The sequence below is a fragment of the Azolla caroliniana genome, unplaced genomic scaffold (assembly GCF_043228905.1).
Source record: "Azolla caroliniana isolate FFs.n. ecotype wild unplaced genomic scaffold, voAzoCaro1.0.p SCAF_20, whole genome shotgun sequence".
Lineage (NCBI taxonomy): Eukaryota > Viridiplantae > Streptophyta > Polypodiopsida > Salviniales > Salviniaceae > Azolla > Azolla caroliniana.
The window spans coordinates 12,014,783-12,021,282 of record NW_028230455.1 but is presented as its reverse complement, the minus strand read 5'-3'; positions in this window follow the sequence as shown (position 1 = coordinate 12,021,282).

The window sequence follows — 6,500 nt, the reverse complement described above, 5'->3', positions numbered from 1 at the left end:
GAGTGTCCGGGCTGTCTCGGCCCCACGCCTTGGCAGCCCTCTCTAAAAATCCTCCCGGTTCTCGCCACCGAGGGACTCGCGGTTTCTCTCATGGTTCGGCCGCACCGTCAAAAATTGCACCGAATGGCGCCCGTCCTGGCTTTTGACCCTCGCGTAGGCCGAACCGTTGTCCAGCACCTTGGTCTCCATTCGCGCCGCCGTGATGTATGGTTCCCCTAATATGACCGGGTGCGAAGACGTTTCCTGTACGAAGAAGTGCTGGTCAATCTCGACGTCGCCGATCTTGACTCGCACGTTCGGGCAGGCCCCATGCAGTTCCTCTGTGGCGCGCGTCGCCGCCCGTATCTTCCACCCGTGCTTGGTGTTGATCAGCCACTTCCCCTTCTTATAGAAGTCCATGGACATTAGGTTTATTTCCGAACCGTGGTCCACCAGCGCCACCACCGGTTCCCGAACATCTCCGATTTTTACCGGGGTCTCCGTGGTCGCTCGGGCCCAGTGTGGCCTCGAATAGTGGCTCTCCGCCCACTCATCTTCCAGCGCCGAGTCGTCGATGTGCGTCGTCCGCACCTCCGCCGGTTTTTCCGGTTCCGTCTCCGTCGACAGTCTCTTCCGTTTCACCAAGTCTACAATGGAGTCGTGGAACTCCTTCTTGGCGATCCCTAGCACCTCCCGTAATGACAGCTCCACCTTGCTGTCGAGGATCCGTTCCTCTATGACCTTCCGTAGGTCCGTAGTCCTTTCAATTTCCGTCCCTAGTCGGTATCCGCCCTTCCTGGGGTTATCTTGCGAGCTGGGCCCGCCGGCATCGTTCCGTCGTTGCCCGAATCGGGTCTCGTACCGTTGTGAGGGCTCGGCCGCTCCGGCTTTCCCCACTCGTTTTTCTTCTACCAGAGCCTCGTAGTTCCGGCAAGCGGCTTCTACGAAGCCCGTCTTCTCCTCGACCGGATCGCTCCACCCGGTTATTTCCCGGACCCGTCTCTCAGCGTGGTCCGTTTCATCTCTCCTCAGTCGCGCGCCGGCGAGGCCTTCCAGCATTGCCGACCAGAAACCATCTTTGCTCTCCTTTCGGGTCTCGCTGCCCCCGACCCGAATACCGGCCGACGCTGAGTAGTGGATGGCCTCCACGTGTCGGGCCGCCGCCTCTTCCATCAGTCTCTTCATACCTCCTCGCCCATCATTTCAGCTCAAGGCCCTCCTGGTGTCGCCAGCGTGCACCCGGCCTTCCCATAGGTACACCACCCGGTTTCTCAACGCCTCTGCGAAATCGCCGCAGTCCTTCCGAATGTGGCCGACCTCGTCGCACCACATGCACCTGTTCCCCACTGCCGGCCGTCGGTCACGAGCCGGTTTGCCGCCTTCCCTTCGAGTCTGGGTGATCTGGAGATCCTTTATCGCCCGCGTCAACTCCTCTAGCGCGGCTCCTCCGGACGAGCCATTGACCATGCTGGTCGAAGCCGGACCGGTTTCGAGCCATTCCCGGGTTTCTTCCCTTCGCACTTGCGGTGCCGGTTCAAGCCTCCTTGCTGTAACAGAGCCCGCACCGGCCGCCCCGTTGTCAGCCCATTCTCGCCGTTTGTCGAAACGGCCACAGACTCTCTTAACCGCGGTCCAGTCGATTGTCAGCCCGTCTTCAGTTTCCAGCAAGGAGCCGACTTGATCCCGGTCCCGCTCGTCCACCGACTTGACGAACAGTAGGACCCGGCTCGTATCCAGAATGGTTCGGTCAAGTGCCGAAAGGCGCGCAAAGCGTTCTTCGAACTCCCGGAGGAGTGCCGACGCGTTTCTTCCCTTGCCGGGGGACTCCACCCATTCCATGAAGTCCCGTTTCGAAAGCCGGAGCGCGTCGTCCAGCCCATATTTCTCTAGGAGTCGGCCTTCGAACTCCTCCCAGGTACGGCTCTCCGCCCGTACCTCGAGCACCTCCGCATGGATGCTCGGCATCGCCACTCGAGGGAACCCGGCAAGACGCCTCTCTTCCGGAATGTCCCGCATCAGCATTTCCGCCCCGTAGGACGCCAAATACTTCGTAGCATCCTTTCCGCTGAAACGGCCGATTGTACCGACGACCGCCTCAATGGCTCTGTTGAGGGCACCGGTGCCCTCGCGTGTGCTCAATATCCGATCCACGGCCGAAGCCATGGCCTCTGCGAGATCCGACCCCCTCATCTTCTGCTCTTCTGCCGCCTCTTTCACGTCGGGTTCACCAAATATGTCGAGGTATTCCTCGCGGATGCGTGGAGTGAGGCGGGACCTCGGGGGTCCTGTACCGAAGAGTAAGAGAGAGAGAGAGAGAGACCCACTACGTGCGAGCGTAGATTCACAGGGACACGGCCCTTCGACGCAAGGACGCGAATGGGACAGCGACACAAAAGACACGAAAGTATGTATGTATTGACAAGACAAACAATCAAGAACACTAAGACAACAAAACACGAAGTCGGTTACAACCAAACAGGCCGGCGGACAGATGCCGATACCTGTTCGTAAACGCACAGAAAGACAGGAACAGGTTGGAGGTGCTGCCGGAAGCACTCGGGCATTCCTCGGAGCAGCGCGAGCCTCCCGAAACCTGCACAGAAGGAAGCTATGGAGTCTGCGAACCAGAGAGAGAGAGAGAGAGAGAAGCCTTCGCGCCCACTCCGACAGCACTTCGTCCTCGACTCTCCACGATCCCCCTACCCTCCTCGTCTCCTTCCTTTTTATAAGCAAGGAAGGAGTTGTTTCCCCTTTTACTCCTTACCTACCGAATCTACCTAGGATCTCCTATGTACAACTCAAGGCGCACGTGCATGAAGAGTCGGTTTCTACGCTCCGGTGCACTGATTCCGCTCGTGGACGGTTTTCTTCACGACAACGTCAAGAGTTCAAATCTTGACATGATTGTTGTCATGCCCATGACACTTAGGGCAAACATAGGGATGTAGAACAAAATAGTGTGAATCATACAAATTAGAGTTTTTGTAGTTGTGAGTGGTGTAGACTATGGAGAGTGCGTGAGAGAGAGTGGTAGCAGAGTTCAGTGAACTCGCCAAGAACCCTAAGAGGTTATCCTCTGAGTTTCAGAGAAGAGTTGTAACCGTTCTTTGTATTCTCTTCTGTATAGTGGAAGATTTGATCTCCCGTGGTTTTTCCCCATTTAGGGTTTCCATGTAAAACTGTGTGCATTTATATTCTGTTCATTTGTTGTTTTCTGTTCCAAGTTGTGTATTCCAGCATATCTTTTGTGGATCGACGATTCGATTCTTTAACAGAAACTTCGTTTACAAAAATCTAATCATCCTAACCTACTTGGTGCAAACAACCGCCTCCTATGACTCTTCCTTGCTTTAGGTCCCCGATGGTCTTGCTCTCTCACATTTCACATGTATGTGCATAACTTTGCGACAATGCATAAAAACACATGGAACATAACCAAATAGTTATAAACAAAACATATACAAGTGGGTTCCTCACAAAGTGCACATTCATACACAAATACCCAATAAGGCTATCACTTGTGAGCACTCAATGAACTATATTTTCTTACATACACACGCGCGCGCGCATACACATTTGTTTCCTATAGAAATACTCACAAAAGCAGTAAAAATTTGAAGAGGAAAGGCCTTACTGTACATATCCACACCTACACTCTCCAAGGGAAACTCTAGGTTATCTTGCAAATATTGAGTGGGACATTATTGGGCATATGAATACATGAGAAAGAGACAAATGGTGATACCTCTTTTGACGCTAAAAGACTTTGTCAATGACGAGGTCAAGAAGACCATGGCCACTTTGCTCGAACGTGTGAAGGATTACTTGGTGAATAACTTGGACCTATTGAACCTTGTTGCCCAACCACCCTCTATTCAACTTAAATAAGAGGTCACCATTAGCTCCTAATTAATTGTCACATGGCTCCATACCCACACTCAGTAATTAAATGTGGAGGCCATAGTGGTTGTCCATTACAACAAGAATAAAGCATATCTATTAGTGCCTCATATTTATTATAAGTTTGTTGAATACGCATGGGAGATTCCATCCCCCACGATTGACGTTCATTCACGCATCCACGACTCAAGCACCACGAGGGCATTTCACATTCAAGTGGACCATCTAGGATGAGGTTTGCATGCAAGTCAAGTGTACTCATGCAAGTTGTGCGGCATGTATGCCTTGGCAAGGTACACACGCCACAAGCCCACGACTCACACCTTTAGTCATGGGCATCCTCTCTATCTGTCCAGAAGATTTAGAAGCCCACGACTCACACCTCAAGTTACGGGTGCCTTCTCTACTCATCGAGAAGACCCTCACCTCAATCCATTGAGGTCGTGTGGTGTGGTTCCAATCATGGAACCCCTCAACACATCAGATGTGTTACAATTGGGAATGAGCAGCATGTTGTTGATAACACATGTATGCACCAATATTAAAATAGTGTGGTTCACGATCGTGAATGAATGAATTGATAGGAGGATTTAGCATACGTTGACATTACTCAATTTTGTAAACATTGTTAATATAATATTATATATATATATATATATATATATATAGGTGCAAGTGACGAAGAATAAATCACAATATACAAAGACAAATAACTTCACGAAACAAAACAGAGGACATGCGAGTTCAATGGGGGTGAGCATTGTATTATTGTTGGCACATGGTGTACACCAATACAATTTTTTTCTCACATAACTATATAAAAAACATGAGTCGAGGTCAACCCACCCTTTCATCCATCGAAACCTTTGCATCACTATTAAAAAAAACTTAAATTTAGGTGTTCTTTTCGCCCACTAAAACCAAGTTTTCTTTTTTGTGTAATCATTAAATCAAACGTGAGTTTAGGCCTTCCATTGGAAACCCAAGTGTTGTTTTTTCGTAGCCATTAAAAAAATAATGAGTTTATTATGCCCTGCATTCCCCATAGGAACAAGGTTTTAAATTTTTGTGTGATGATTAAAAACAAGTTATGCTCACACTTTCTGATCGTGTTTTTTATTTCTTCTAATAATTAAAAATATAAAGTTTTAAACTTTGTGTTCGTTTTTTCCGATAATAAAGAAAACTAAAAAGAATAAAGAATTCCACACTTCGCAAATTCTCATGGAATTGAAAACAAATTTTAAATGTTGAAGATTATGAGTTGTTTTTTTTTAATGTCACTCATTTCTTTTTTTCCAAAAAAGAATATACTCCATTAGTTAAAATATGGGAAAAGTACCAAGATACCCATGGAAGTTCGTCTATTTACCAAAATGCCCCTGGAAGTTCCAAATTTACCAAACTTCCCCTATGTCCACAAAAATACACTTTATAAAGTCATTATACACTCAAATCTACAAGCCCTATTTACCAGAATACCCTTCAAACACAAATTTCTTTACTCAAGCGATTCTTTGGGTCCTTTGTCCCTAACAGTGTAGTCTTTCTTTTCTTTCTTGTTCATTGGGTTGATCAATCGTCTTCATCATCAGGATATGGGGTTTCCTTGTGCATTATTAGATATTTTGTTGAGTCGATAGATATATTTGATTTTGTGGATATTTTTGGAATTACATTTTTTGTAGACGGATCAAAATTAACATTAAATTATTACATTTCGATAATTAATTTTGGTTTGCAAGTATTTTTGAAATTGAGGAGATTGAGGAGATTTAGTTGTGATTGCATTTTGCTAACAAAATTTAGTGTAAAATCATGAAATTTGGTTTAAGATGACATTTTAATAGCAAAGTGTTATGTGAGATTTCGTTTAAAATGACATTTTGGTAGCAAAGTTTTTCATGAGATTTGGTTTAACATTTTGGCCACAAATTGTTTGTGAATCCACAAATTCATGGATTTTGGCTTCAAAATGGCATCCCAATGGTAAAATTTGGTGTGCGATCAAATGTTTTGGTTTTAAGATTAAGTTTTGGTCACTTCAATCACAAATTATGGTTTTATGTGGGATTAAGCCAATATAACTCAATGTAAATTCATAGAATTGGATTTTAAGGTGACCTTTCAATTGAAATTTTTGATATATAATATAATTTTGATAATTTAGTTTGATTTATGATGTACTTTGAAAAATAAAAGTGGTATAAATTGGTCAAAATAGGTATATAGTGGCATTATGGTAAATAAGTTTAGGTTTAAGGGTACTCTGGTAAATAAGGCTTGTAGATTTGAGTTGGACATAAGGGTAGTTGGTAAATTTGGAACTTCCAGGGGCATTCTGGTAAATAGACGAACTTCCAGGGGTATCCTGGCACTTTTCCCTTAAAATATACACAAACTCGATCCCTTTCTCGGGTATGCCTTGCCTAGACTATCCTATCCTACATAAGAAATCTCACTTATTTATCTTACACTTTCACATGTGTCTCTAGCCATCCTTTCATACACATTACCTACATTCACTATCCCACATGACATCTCTTTCACGCCCCTCGTTCAACTAATGGGAGGGGGGAACAACCATCTGGGTACTACATACTTCCCCTGTATATCCATTC